The 16,024-nt window shown below is 44.4% G+C and overlaps 1 pseudogene; it reads right to left on the bottom strand.

The window, feature by feature from the left end:
- Positions 1–10,444: 10,444 nt before the first annotated feature.
- LOC124664418 overlaps positions 10,445–16,024 on the bottom strand; it is a 31,714-nt pseudogene continuing 26,134 nt past the window's right edge.

Genomic DNA, 16,024 nt, shown 5'->3' with positions numbered 1-16,024 from the left:
CTTGCGAGAAGAAAGAGGAAGAGTGGAAGATGATTTGTGCCCTATTTGTTATTCTTGACCGGTTATTTTCTAGTTGGTGGTAGGAGGCTTAAACATGTTTGGACTGAATCCAAACTTGATGAGATTGTTTCTTGTGTTGAGTGTTGTGGGTTAAAGTGTTCGGTCGGTGGATATTGCAGTTCTAGCACCAAAAGTGTAGTAGGGAAAATTTTGGCCAGCAAAACGACATCTGTTTGATCTAAGATTTGGTCAACCTATTGGTAACGTGTGAGAGCTTGCTTTACCATATATTGTGCCATTCGGATCAATGCTTTAAGATCCCCGTCATGGTTAACGAAGGGAGCAGGAGGTGTGATACCTTTGCTTTTATGTTATCTTGCATGTTGGCAACAAGGTGGAGTATGTTTTAAATCTTTAGAGGTTATAGATATAATTTGTATTCAGGTTTCTCATATATAGTAGAATGTGTATGAATCGGTTGGTCCAGAACCATGAATTTTTAAACCTAAACATGAAGTTTTTTTCACGTATTTATGTTATTTTTTCTGCTGCATATATGCTTGTTGAATCATAAATGTTTTTGTTCCGTGCACAGGAGGTCATGTGCACGTTTGCACCATCTTTTTGCCGCTTTACGATTCTTTTTTTCTCGATAAAGAGCATATATTAATATCGCGGAGATACCAATTACACACAGCCTCTACAACAACATCATGCCCTAATGGCATAAATAATGCACACAGCCAAAAAAGAAAGAAAATTACAAAATAAAAATAAAAGTCCCACTAAAAAAATCGAAAACTTGAAACAACAACACTGGCACCACCAAGACAACACCAGAAGATCAGCTTCTCCATAAGCGACACATCAAAAAAGGAAACAGTGCACAAACGCTGTCCTCGCCCGATCATAGATCTTAGGTTTTCACCCTGAAAAATATCCTCACTCTCAAAACAGACCTTGGATTTTCACCCCAAAAGATATAACTCTGAACTTCTCCTATGAAGTCGTCCCCACATACAAGTCGATGTTTGAAGTCACGAAGCACCAAACCAATTCCACCTCACCACCAAGATCCGTTCACTATTGCTCTTCCACCCATCTCGGCTTTCATGACCCTCTCCGCCAGCACCATGAAAAGAAAACGAGCTCCATGGTATTAACAACCAGCAGAGTTTCGAAGCGCTCCCTCTGAAATCAAGGAGTTAGATAAAAACATGGGTGGGCACGACCGAAAAGACCCAATCCAACAATCTTCAGGCATACACACAATAAATTTTGCCGACAGTGCCTTCTGGAACACGACAATCCAACCAGCCGGGTGGGAAGAGGCTTTCGACCGATCTTCACTTGGCGCGAGAGGAATCCAAGGACCACCACAATTATTCGCAAGACTAGCAGCCTCCACGTCGCTGGTCAACTACCAACTAGATCGAAAGATATGTAGAGGGCAGTCCAGCACGGCCCAACGGTGCGACAAGGACCAACACCAGGACCGCACCTGCCCAGACCACCCAGTCCAGATCTTGGCCAAAACCCTAGATCGGATCGAGGCGGCGCAGAGCACCACCGTGCAGAGGGCGACGGCGGCGCACCACCCCTTCCTTGTCGCCGATCCGATGGAGGTCCTCAGGCCCCGGCCATGCCCAGTCACGCCACCCACCAAATCCCTGAACAGTGGCCAAGAAAACCGCCTCCCCTGCCCACCGCCACACCGAACGGATAGGCGCCACCATCACCGCCAGCACCGGCGGCAACGGCGGCCAGGAGAGGGAGGAGAGGTGGGGCTCTTAGGTTGGGGAAGGAGGGATCCTCCAGAGCCGCTTTACAAACAGCACTATTTCTTTTTTTAATCAAAAACTGTAAGTGAAAACCCCTACATTAATATTTTATTAAAAAAAATTACAGCATATTTACAAGAGTCCAAACCAAATTGGAATTATACAAGTGTGTCAAGCCGTGGTGACCAAGCTGGTATATGATCCTTCTTCATTCTATATCTATGACTACATGAATGAAGCCCCCCTTCGAGGCACTGAAAGATGGTAGAATTTACTCAAAAATAGCTCCATTTCTCTGCTTCCATATATGCCAACAAGACCGCATAACTATTTCATAAAAGAAGGGCTTGTTAAACTCTGCCTTGGCTGAATGAACAATCTCCTCAATAGTCATTCCTGGAGTCCAATATATTTGCAGATAATTCCATATTCTGGCACTGCAATTGCAGTAAAAAAATAGATGTTGCCAATCCTCCACTACCGCTCGTGTGGTAGAGAACACAGGTATCCAAGGTTGCAACATTACAGTTTCTATCACTTACCAGAAGCCATGCAAAAACCTTGATTCTTAACAGACATTTGCTCTTCCAAATATGAGACTATATGTGTGAGGCTACCTGTTCTCTGAATGTGTAATGGTAGAATTTGCTGGAAGTATAAATTCCATCTTTCCAGATAGTGCTCCACTTATCTTTACCTGAGCCATTAAGTTGTATGCGTTGGACAATGGTTTGTACTAGTTGATATTCCATGAATGCTTGAGTGGATATCTGACAACACTATTTCACCAAGTTTCCTTGAGAATCATTATGCTTCAGTTTGGTCAGAGACATTGGAACACCAAGTTTCCTTGAGAATCATTATGCTTCAGTTTGGTCAGAGACATTGGAACGCAATGATACCTAATGAAAAGATGCACGGGGGGTCCTGTGCACGGGACATTCGTTGGCTTCGTATTTGAAACCATCTTCAAAGTTAATTACAAGTAGTTCGGATTACTGTTAGGAATGGTGCCTTAGAGGCTTCACTTTTTGACTGAATATTTGTAACCTAAGTCATCCTCAGGAAACTGCAATACGGCCTTTTCTCATCCGGAATTTCCGAAATTTCACCAAAAGTAGGTTTTACCGGCTATCACCAGAAAACTAGAATACTGGAAGAAATTTACCGATATTCACATTATTTGCTAAACTTTGATATTTTTCAGAAATTTTGGATAAATTTATAAATTTGTTTGATAAATCTTAGGGCGGTGTTTGGCCTGGTATTTCTGGTAACTCCCAATGCCTGGTTTACGGTGCCAACCAGTATTTTTTTTCCTACCAAGAAAGAAACCTAACCCAAAAATTTAATTATACGAAGTGCCAACCAGTATCTTTTTCCTACCAAGAAAAAAATCTAACCCCAAAAAATAATTATACGAAGATACGTAAATATAGTAAATTTGTACAGTTAATTGTTAGGTTGCGGATGAGTGTGGAATTAAATCTGGTCATCTAGTAGTTTTTTGAAGGACCAAGGTTGACATCACATTATGAGTCTCCTCGTTGGTATAAGGCCGGCATGCTCAATGCACTGTCCTAGAGGTAGTTCTTCACACCTTTAGCTAGGTTCGGGTGGTCCAAAGTAGGTTCGGATGAGGAGGCAGCCTTCTCTTCAAAAAGTGTGATCTAAGCCTTAAAAACATGCTTTTTGGAGAGAGAAAGAGATACATAGTGTCATATTTGTGGGGTCCCTTCTCTCTTTTTTCTAACTAAAGTTGTAGCTTCCATTGGAGAAATAAAATTCACCATGTTGCTTCTGACAACTTTTTTACATGGAGCATATAGTTGTGTATACCACCATTGCTCATGCCCTAACCAACCCTTACTGAAAGCTTGCCTATCCCCTCCACCTTTATTTTTATGCTTACTACTTTCTCATGCTGATACTTTGGAAGTTAATGGTAAGGAGCTCCCCCACCGCCAATGGTTCCAAAAATGATATGGATCTACAACAATATCTTTCCTTAGCAAATGGAATGGTATTACGAACACCACATTATCAATCTCTTACAATTTTAGCAAACTCAAGCTGCAGTACTGAGACTTTTCTTCTACATCGCTTTAGAGCAAAATTCTTGTTGCTTACACCATCAATGAAGCATTGCTATTATTTTTGCAAAATAATCTAATCATAACACAACTAGTTAGCCTCATCGCTCCATTTGGCTGATACATCTCATGGGGTCGCAGTTAATCCGCACACCGTGCACTTGCACACCCTTCCATCACAACTGGCCGTCACAATGCAGCTGATGCCCGCACCACAATCCTTCTGGTGCGTTTGTTTGCAATCTTCTTCACAAGAATCGGCCGGACATCCGTATGGACGCCCCATAATTATGTCTCTACAATGTTCTTTTCCCGCATCTGTAATATATCATCGAATAAGAACACATGTACGTCATGATCATGATTAGTTTGATTTTCGGTAAGCAGCATCATGAATGAACAAGTTAAATTATACCTGATGCTAGTACGAGGAAGGCGAGGGCCAGGAGCAGCGCCAGAGCAGTCCTCATCTTCGCTTAGATTTGGTGTAAACAAAGGTTTCTTTCAGGATTAATTGTAGAGCTTCTGAGTTGTGAGGAAGAGAAAATGAAAGGGTAAGTCCTTTTTATACGTGATGAGATATCAATGTTCATTGCGCAATCACGAAATAGCTCCACAAAAGATCGGATAAGCGCCACCAATTTAATTAGTAAGTTAACTGAAATAATATACTCCATATATATTTTATCCAATTAATTGAAATAATTATGGAAAAGTACTCTATATATCTTTTCTGCAATTAACTGACATAATTATGGATGTATACTCTGTATATTTTTTTATCTATTTAATATTAATAAAATTAGATATATACTTTCTACATATGTACTCCAATTAATTGAAATAACTATGGATATATATTTCTTACATATTTTATCCAATTAATTGAAATAATTGTGGATATATAGTTCGAATATTTTCTCTAATTAATTGAAATAATTCTGGATATATACTATGTAATTATTTTCTCCAATTAAGTTTAATGAAATTAGATATGTACTCCATATATATTTTCTCCAACTAATTGAAATATACACCGTATATCTTTTCTCCATATTTTCTTTGTGGATAATCGCAAGATCCCAACCATATTTTCTTCACATGCCACATGGCGGGCTTCATGTGTGCATTGTCAAGCTAGGGAACTGCATTGCGATTGAAATCCAGCAGGGTTGGAGACTTCTTAGCTATTGCCTAAGGCCTATCGGGCCCGATTCGTAAACTAGTCTGGTTTCCTATGCGGCCCAGTGCTGTGTTCTTTCAAATATTCAAATATTCACAACAAACTAATAATCAAATAAGAAATGATTGGTAATTTTGCTGGTCTTTTTCTTCCAAATGACGATTCAAATACAATGTTGGAGGAGACTGGTTAGACAAAGAGACCAGGCGTTGGTGGACGAGACGTTGGGTGAGGTCAAAAGGTTACACGTAGGTACTAAGGCTGAGCTCGTTATCTTACATTCGTACTTGAACTATTCTAGCCCTTTCGTGTGGCTAAATATGTGTACCTCTTTGGACCATGGACCATGATCTGGGTGGGATTAATCCTTGTGTGTGGTGTTATTGTTGTGAGGTTTTGTATCGATTGGCATTCTTAGGTTATCGGAGCTCAAACCACTACAACACAGCATGGGGGACCTGGCATTCTTAAACACCGAGGCATGCCCGTGATCGTCGTGCTTGTGTTAGCCTAGCAAAAAAAAGTTGGCAAGGATAACTGCATTGTGGAAAGTACATACTAACGCCTTTCTCGCTTGGCTCATTGTGAATTTGTGATACACCACGTGCTCTCGTACACGCGCTACAACTGAAATGCAAACACTTAATTACAATTAGAGGTAATAAATCGTATTCTTGAGTGTATCTCTATTTTGGTCAGTTGTACTACTACAACGATGGTGAGATGGCAAAAATCCTTGACCCAGTTACTGCCACGATGGCAAGGACATCAGCTCCATACTCCATGATCTGCATATGGTACTGCAACGACAGTGGTGACATGGCCTCCATCTCCGCGACAACGGTGGCGACACAGCCGCCATCCTCCACGCAAGGTAATACGATGTCAGCGCCGACATGGCCTTCCATCCTCTGCGCGCCTTACGTTTGACGACTACATCCTGGTGCCCGGCATTCTTGATGCACAATTGGATCTGAAAGGGATAGAAGATCAATCAGAATCGGGAACGAAGGTGGACGTGGAGTTGAATGTGGAAGAACAAGATGAAACACGGTATGTAAAATACCATACTTTGGAATCACGGACGAAGGTGCAGGAATGCGAGACAGAGGCTGCACCGGATTAGGAGATAGTACCCGACATGGACAATCTTCATGTATTCAACTTTCGTTTCATTTCCTTGCCACGATGAGAGTGTGTGAGATCTATTTTCCCCCACCTAGGTTTTGTCTTGGTACTTCTAGGTTCTACCAGCGAGGGTGGCGGTGTACATTATTATCACGCTCACGGTAGCCTGGCAAAAAAAAAAAGTCGCCATGGATAACTGCGTCGGGAAAACTGCAGCGTGGCACTTCGATTTCACCACACGGGGCTTTTACGCGGAATACATGTTTAATGCCGCGTTACATGTACTTGCAACCCAAATTATATATCGTTCCATTAAGTCCTACTACAACAACTAGATAGTGCGCATTATGGTATCTGTGAGCGCATTATCGTATAATATATTGAACCTTGTACCCATGTGGTATACTTGTACACATATGGTATAATTCGTAAAATGAAGCTCATACTCCTCCGTTCGGAACGTTCTTCATGTTTTTTTCCTTTGACCGAGAAGTACTCCAAATATTTAAAGATTATTAATATAAAACCAGTATCACTAGAAAGTGTTTTTCAAAACGGATGCAACAATACTAAGCGTCTGTCTTCAGGGGTCTTCATGTCAATCTTTCATGTTTTGACTTTTTTCCGTTGGACGCCTTCTTCGGGAGTCTTCGTGGCGATCTTGGAAACTGTTCTGTTCTGCAGTGAAAGATTTCAGGAAACTTCGAATTTCACCATAATAAGCGGTTTCCTTCCATATTTGTGTGTTTCCTACACAACAAAGTGTAAAACAAGAACTTGTGCACTTTTACAACTATTAGTAGATTAGTAAAAATAAATATAATAAAGTTGCAAGATAATAGTGATTTTAACACAATAAACTACAAAGTTCATGGTTGCATTTTACATGCATGAAGCTCTCACAACCTGTGGGGATTGATGGACATAGTTTTTCATAATATAAAACTTTCTTCTTCTAAAACCGGTTTTGAAAATAGGCACAAGGCTATACATCAGACAACCACCATAGAACTTGTTGAGTACACTAGTTTATTCAACCTATTACTTCGTACCCCTTTCTTTAGAGTCAGATAGGAATGACGACGAGGCTACCAACAAACCTGAAGGAGCGGAGGTGTACTCTGCAGAACCAGATCCGCCGACAGGCACCGAGGAAATAGATTACATCATAGTATATGGAATAGAGGAGTAGGAAATCGAGACAAAACCTTAGAACTCTTAGACTATGTTAGATGAGACGAGCAGCGTAGCAACCTACTAAATAAGTTGTTGAGCTTAGATGACGTAATGCTTAGTTGAGTCATCTTGCTTCAAGACCTTAGATTTGAAGTTTTTATTTTCTTTGACTCCTCATTGGACGGAGGAGTATTTCGCATTATTTGTAGACTTCTGATTTGCATCCTCAAGATTATATAGAGTGATTAGTTTGGACCCACGATGTTTTCTATTGTACCACTGTAAGTGGTGTAATACTTACGAAATGGTTTGTCATGAGTGTTATGCAAATGACTTGTACGCTAGAACATGAAGTGATGTACTAGGCCCTGCAAAGGGAGCTAGAGATGTGTGAGCGGCCGCGGAGAGTGTGAGGGTGGAAATGGTTGCCGTGAGATGTAGAGGTGGAAAAATGGAGAAGGTCGTGATCTAAAGATGGGTGGGCTTGGTTGCTTTGAGCCTTTGAACACTTCTGAATGGTAAATAGGTAGGAAGAGAATAATTACCAAACGCTCCTACTTAAAATACTCTACATGGTCAAACACTACATATTTAAAATGATAAAGTCTTGTTACTCCTACCACTACTAGTGCTACTACTACTCCTATTGCTAGTATTGTGACCTGCCACTAGTGTTGCTGCTAGTCATCATCCTCCTCATCCTCATCCTCACAGTCAACAATATCATCAAACATCTCATCATCCCCATTATCATCATGATGACCTATAAATAAATAAATTACATCATCTTGATGTAGATCCATCGTCAATCCCCCCTCCTTTCTTGGAGAAATTGGTTGGCCTACTCCCGAGCTTTTTCGTTTAATTCTTCTTGCTTGCACACCCTCTCCTAAAATTGAACATTTATGTTAGTCCTACCTTGATTCAATGCGTGTGTTAGACAACACGATGTGTGCACTGGATCGCTCCAAACCATGACTTTGCAATTCAATTCCCTCAGAGCATTGCATCCAAGAAACATGCGGCCCATGTCAACTGCCTTGTCGATGTCGCATGCAACTTAGCAACATGGCGGAAGGCCGGACTTGCACCGAAGACGGAAATGCTCTATGATGTCGTTCCATTCCGGGTCGTTGTCAATATAAGTGAGTGGATACTGGTGTGAAAATTGTGAAAGGGTGATGAAATATGTAAAACTAAGATTGAAAACAGAGATCGATTTGCATCAAGAACCCCCAAATATCTAGTTTAATCAAAATTAATAACTCAAAATGAGCACGTAACTACATCCTAAAACTAAGATCTATGGCGCCCGATATAGCTCTTGTCTTATGCACACCGCTACCACACCTGCTGTAGCTTTCTACAGAGAGAGAGAGAGAGAGAGAGAGAGAGAGAGAGAGAGAGAGAGAGAGAGAGAGAGAGAGAGAGGAGAAGGGAAGAGAAGTGGCGAGAGGTTTAGCCAAACATTAAGAACCATGAGGCAGGCTCTTCTGTTGGGTGGTGGGCCACGACAATTAGTGGGACACAGTAATTCAGTCACTTGCCGAACCCACCGTGCATGTCCCGTAGAATATAAACAACGGCGTAAAATATGCATGCGCCCATTAAACCACAGCGTCTATTGCTGATTCCTTGTCATCATGGATTAGTTCACTTCTGTAATTTCTTTCTGTACATAACTTGTATATATTTTGTACTTTGAGTGTTGATCAATAAAGGGCTGCAGGGGTACCCCTGCAGTAGAAAAGGTAAAAAAAAATCCATTGCGTCTACTAACGCGGCTCTTGCCTGCCACCTACCCGACATACTTATGTGCTGGTATCGGTGGTACAATGATGAATATCCTTCCGCCATCCTTGTTGTCCACCTCAAAAGGTGTATCAGCTAGGTAAGTACTTTTGGTGGTACTTTTACGTTATGTCGTCTGAAAAATTCATTGGGTATGGGGGCTTTTTTTGTAGTGGGCTCTACTGAGCACCGACCTTTCGTGCATCGTAGCACGGTGGTAATTTCCGTTGGTAAGGAGTATAGTACATCATATAAGTGTCCGCACCCTTGTTTTCCGCTTGGAATGCTCATACGGCAACCAAAAAAAACATTCACATGCAGTTATGGCTTGTGCGGTCCAAAAATTCGCCGGATAACGAGGAGGTTTTCTTTTACCGAAATCTCCTGCCTCGATGAAATTTCATTGGAAATGAGAACCCAACCCAAGACACAGATTTCTATAGGAAAATGGATGAACAAGAACGGGCTTTCAGAACAAACTGGGCTACTTGGTTGTTGCCTGGGTTTGACCAATCTGTAGAGTTTGTTTGGGCTCGGGCCTCTGGGCAGGCCTATAGCCCAAGCCTGCCGGCGTTCATCGGCGTGGACTCGTGTTACGCCGCCGCCCCCGATTTCCCTGTGCCATCTCCCACCGCGCTCGTCCCCGTGCCGGCGGCGATGCAGCCTACAGTTGCCGTCGTGAACCTCGCAGAGAAGAGTTGCGAACCTCCCCGCGGCAGCCTCCAGCCATAGGGAGTCGCCGAGCAACCGCTAGCCTCCAGTCCTGCAGACCCGGCGGTGGCGGTGCCGGCTAGGGTGGCGAATGCGGGGACACCGGAAGAGGTGTTTCCTAGGGCGTAGCACATACCTTCGTCGAGTATGGCGGAGGTCGCCGGCGCGGTGCTGTGCACCCGTGAGGGAAGGAGCAGGTTCAGAGGATGACAAGTAAGTTTGTGCCTTCCAGCTTCTTTCAATGATTATTTGCTCCCCTAGGAATTGCGACATATGTAACATTGCTTAGACGGATACACTTTATGCATCCAGAAATTCTAGGGTCTTAACTAGAGACTAAATCTCCGCCTCCATTAGACGAAATTTGTACTAGTCTTCAAGGTATTGGAATGGTAGTAATTGGTAGCTATTTGCCTCTGTCATTAGATCCAATGCCTTTCAGAATTTGGAACTTGGGAGAAAAAACTCAGCGCCCACCTGAATTTTATCTGTGGTGCGGAGAACCTTGACTCTAGGTCCACATACGTAGAGTATGTTCTATATGATACAGTACCGAATTTTGTCGCACTTATCATATTCTGTATGTATTACAGACCACCTTTTTAAAGAGTTGGAAATAACTGTTCACCTTTTGGATTCACAAAGGGGTTATCAGCTTAAAGAGTTGGTGGTCGTTGTAGAATTTTTCGATTACACACGGCTTATCTCCTCAGGTGTGGTAGAACTTGCACTTTGTACATCCAGATTCTTGGCAGAACATTCACTAGAATGAGAGATAAGCACGTGGGTCAAGTTATTGCTAAACAGTAATTTCACAGAAAAATAAAGGACACATATATGGGAGAAATATCTTACAGTAATTCACCGAAGTTCTGCTTTGGCGGCATGTCCAGATCATCTAAGCTTTGCTCGAACATTTCGAGAACTTTTGTTATAGTGGGACGATACACAGGTAATACTTGTATGCACCACAAGCCAATTAAGATCATCTTTCTCGCGATTTCCTCAATTTCGTCTGTGACTGCACATGCCTGGAGTCCATCATCTCGCGCTAAGTGGTCATAAATCCAATCAGGGAAGTACTTCTCGCTGGATTTTTCAACAATTGATTTTACATTTCTCCTGCCTCCAACCATCTCCAGCAACATCATTCCATAACTATAAACATCTGATTTTGTTGAAACCACTCCAAAGGTTCGAGAGTGAACTTCTGGAGCGATAAATCCAATTGTTCCTCTAGCGCCAGTCATTGATAGCTTGCTCCCCTTTGTATGGCACAGTTTAGCTAGACCAAAATCAGCAATCTTTGGACTAAAATCCTTGTCTAGAAGGATATTTTGTGGTTTGATATCAAAATGAACAATCCGTGTGTTACAGCTATGGTGCAAGTATTCTAGGCCACGGGCAACCCCGATTGCTATCACATAGAGCCTCTGCCATCCTAAAATTTCTTTCGGGTTCTCTGAGTAAATGTACTCATCCAAGGAACCGTTGGGCATGTACTCATATATAAGCGCTCGTTTTGATCTCTCCAAACAAAACCCATGTAAGCTAACAACATTTACATGAGAGGTCCGGCCAATGCTCATAACCTCATTCACAAACTCGTCCCCATTTCCTTTGCAGTCATGCAAGAATTTCACAAGCAACCGGACGGCCATCATGTAGTCTTCCTTTGAAAACCACACCATAACCACCTCTTCCGAGCTGATCACTGCGAGAAGACGTTATCTTCATTACCTCTGAGTACATGTATCTTTTTGGAGCTAGGGATCCATAAGTTACTAGCATAGCCTCGTAATTCCTTTCAGTGCTGCTGCTACTCTTTTTGCGAAGGAGAAGCCATATTCTTTTCCACTTTATTTGCCATATCAGCACATAAATACATGGAAAGAGCAAGGCTGCAGCTGATATCAAAGCTAAGATGGAAGCACATGTTATTTCCTTTTGTAAATCAGAAGGTATAGTACAGTCATTATGATTCTCAATATCATGATTATTTTAACTTCCTCATTAAAATTTACATGGTGGCAAAAGTAGCAACACACTAAAAACCATATTGATCAGTCTTGAATTAATTGGAGTAATTGTTTAAATTTTAATTATAGAGTAAACTTAAAAAATATTCTTAGAAAATCACTGATGAGGAACTACTGGCATTTAATGATTTAAATGGTAACATGTGAAAAGATGGTGTAAGTTCTAGCATACCTATCAGCAGTTTCTTTTTGCTCCTCTTGCTACCTGGAATATGACATAATATTGAATTTATAAAATCAGTACTGTCAAATAATAATACTCCCTCCGTCCATTAATAGATGTCCAGTGGTTCATCTAAATTTGGATGTATCTATGTTTAAAAAATGTCGAGATACATTCGAATTTAGACAAACTTTTGACATCTAAAAATGGACAGAGGTAGTACTATGTTGGTTATATGTTAAAAAAATATACAGGCGGCATATAGTGTTGGGGGGATGACCCCCGGTATGCCAAAGGTATGCCAAACCGGATGGTCTCACCCTTCAAAGATACCGGTTTAATGTTCATACCGGAATAAGAAGATAGAGTTTGGCTAAGTAAAGCTAAGCCGGTATCCCCAAAAGGGGTATACCGGAACCAGGAAGGAAAGATACCGACGCACCGGAAGGAAGAGCATGTCGGCTGGCTGGTCAAAGATTCCGTCGAGAGCTAAAGGATAAGGATGAACTAAGCAAAGTAGCTTTAAACGAAGGCTTGAAGACAAAGAAGAGGATGACGGCCAAAGAAGCCGGAGGACGTCGACCTCCCTGTTTAAAGAAGACCCCGGCGTCATCCGTGATTAAAGTAGCTTTATAAAGTATCTTTGTAAAGTAGTTTGTCTAGTCAAAGATCCCATTAGGGTTTCTTGTCTCGTAAGCCACCCTCTCCCCTATATAAGGAGAGGGGCAGCCTCTTTCATACGCGCGATCCGGAGAAGAGAGAAAACCTGTAACCTGTTGAGATTAATAAGCATGGTGATCTAGAGCGAGTCCATCCTTGTGTCTTTCTTCTTCTACCTCTGGCCTTGGCCAAGTTCTTGAGGAAAGCATCCGGAAGTTCGTCCATCTAGTCACAAACCCTCCCCCGAATCCTCTAGCGTCCATTCGGCCCCGAGATAAGCCATCCTATGGCATCTGTTCGTTCACCACGACGACAGTTGGCGCCCATCGTGGGGCATGAAGTGGCGCTTGCTGGAGTTCACATTCGGGCGGGCATCCTCGACATCAACGGCGAGCGCACGGTGTTAGCGCTCGTGCAACGCATCTACAACATGGACTTCATCAACGATAACGCAGGCTGCTTCGCCAACGGCGGCAAGTTCCCGCAGAACGGCCGCACCCTCGAGTTCGGCAACGATCCGCGTCTATCTCGGCACCGTCCCCGTGCGCCGGCGCCTCTCGCCGGTGCTGGTGGCGCCGGATCCGCCAAGATGGCTGTGTGCTGGCCGCGCCGCCGGCAGCGTGGAGGTCATGATGGCTGGTGCGGTCAACACCGGCAAGGGAGCTGTGCAGGAAGGAGATGAACGTGCGGCGTCGACCCGCGCGGCAAAACCACCGCTGGAGCGTGACGCCGGCGTTGCGGGAGCATCATCAGCACCACCGGCAACACCACTTCAAGCGGCGATGCACACGCTGGCCACGCCCATCGCGCAGAACATCGACCCGGCAAAGGCTCAGGAGGAGCTGGAGGCCACGCGCAAGGCCCTGCTCACCGGTGGCGCCGACATCATCCGGGCGCAGCGCGAGCTGAACCTAACCCTACGTGAGTACAACGCTGCCCATGGCTTTGCTTCAGTTAGTGCTCATGCTGCTAGGATACCGGAAAACCGGCTTAAGGCTCGCAATCTAGATCAGGATTTGCGCAAAGAAGTTCTTGCCGGCAAGAGTGCATCTGTATCTGTAAGCATCGTAGAAAAGCCTAAGTACAGTAGTCCGGATAAAACCATAAAAGCCGCTAAAGCTGCGATGAGAGTTATGTGAATCTCTTTCCGGTGACGAGTTGGCAAAGCAAGCAGAACGTGTAAAAGAGCCGTTGAAAACTATTGAGCAGCAAAATGCCGAGCGACTAGCTAGCTCGAACGAGGCAGTGGCCTCAAAATCCGCGCGTTCAACAAAGAATGCCGGAAGCAAGTCTCAGGGACAGGCGTCGTCCCCTCATCCGGACAAAAGAAGGGAAAAGAACGCACGGCAGATGACTGTGTATGATCCAGTTCTTGCCGGAAAGCAAAAAGCCGGACAACATGATGCCGGTAGAAAAAGCCAAGGGGCAGATCGGGGCTACACCAAAGGAGGCTATGCCGGAAACAATCATGCCGGTAGATATGAAACCGGGCAAAATTATCGAGCCGCAAGGGTAGCATATGTGGATGAAGAAATGCCACCACCAGGATACCGGCAGGCAAGAGCCGCGGATCCGGAAGAATATGATGAATCAGATTCCGAGGTGGAACGAACAAGAGTCCACCGGAACCCTTTGGGGGAACGGCTGGGAGAAAGATGTTTGCCAGACCGGGATGCGAGGCACAGGTTGGACAGAGTACATCTTTCTGCAATAGTTGAATGTGAGGGACCTCCTGGCCCAAGGTGTTTTGGCCCACGAACCATGAGAGAAGAACCACCGGTACGCAACTTCCAGTTGCCCCGGGACACAAGAACGTATGATGGTACGACCAAGCCGGAAGACTGGCTGGCAGATTATGTCACAGCTGTTTATGTGGCTGGTGGTGGAGTAAACCGGCATTGGGCGGTAAGAATCATACCGTCCTATCTCGTGGGACCTGCGAGGATTTGGCTTAACAATTTGCCGGCAGGAAGCATTAACGGATGGTTGGACTTTGAGGAAGCATTTGTGAACAACTTCAGCAGTACCTACAAAAGGCCAAACCGGCCCCAACAGCTTGCGCTGTGCCAACAGCGTGCAGGAGAAACAGACCGGGATTATCTCACCCGGTGGAACTCAATGAGAAACACATGTGAAGGAGTGATTGAGGCACAAGCCATTGCTTGGTTCAGTCAAGGATGCCGGAGAGGATCACCCTTATGGCAAAGGCTGCAGAGAAGCATGCCCACAACCTTAGCGGAAATGATACGTGTGGCAGATAGGTATGCATTGGGAGACCCAATGCAACCGGCAGTGCAAGCTGAGCCGGAGCAATCAAATCCGCATCAACAGCAATACCGGGATAACCGGAACAACAAAAGAAGGGAAGATTTCCCGGATCGAAGATATGCATCACAGCAAGTTGCTGCCGTGCAGGAAAATTATGACGCCAGCGGCAGTCAGCGACAAAAAACCGGATCGCAGCCATGGGCGGGTCCTAAGAAGCAGTGGGTAGAAAAGAAACCCTGGGGCCAGAAAAAGAACTGGCAGGAACCCGTGAAATACACCATGGAAGCCGCCATGGATCAACCTTGCCGGTGGCACACGCCGAACCCGGATCACCCGTCGAACCACTTGACGAAGGATTGTTCTTGGACCAAGTTCTTGATGCAAAAGGGAGCGGTGAAAGATGCGCAGGCGCCAGGGGGCCCCATGCAGCAACAACAGCAATTACCACCTCCACCACCACTTACTGGAGCAAACGCCTTACCGGTGCAGCCTCAGCCGAACAGGCAACGAGCACCGACGAGGTTAACCGGGTGGAGCAAAACAATGACCGACCACCTCCACCGGCACCTTTAGGCCGGAATGTTTACAAGGACCCGCATCTATGCTGTGTTGTCTTTGTCACTGAGCCAATGGACAGGCAAAGTGTGCATCGCTGTTCCATGGAAGTAAACGCCGTGATGCCGACAGTTCCAAAATACATGCTGTGGTCAGATCAGGAAATCACCTGGTCGTTCAAGGATCACCCCAAAATCATGCCGAATCCGGGTGGATACGCTCTCGTTGTGGACCCAATCATGAAGGGGCCGGAAACTCGAGTAAAATTCAGCAAGGTGCTGATAGACAATGGTAGCAGCATAAACATCATGTACAAGCACACCATGCGAACGCTCGGCATAACCGAAAATATGCTGCAGCCAACTCACACAACTTTCCATGGGATTGTTCCCGGTCTGTCTTGCGCCCCAATAGGAAAAGTTCGGGTAGATGTGTCGTTTGGAGGACGTGACAATTGTCGTGTTGAGAACCTTGAG

The sequence above is a fragment of the Lolium rigidum genome, chromosome 6 (assembly GCF_022539505.1).
Source record: "Lolium rigidum isolate FL_2022 chromosome 6, APGP_CSIRO_Lrig_0.1, whole genome shotgun sequence".
Classification (NCBI taxonomy): domain Eukaryota; kingdom Viridiplantae; phylum Streptophyta; class Magnoliopsida; order Poales; family Poaceae; genus Lolium; species Lolium rigidum.
This window is presented reverse-complemented; position numbering and strand designations above follow the sequence as displayed.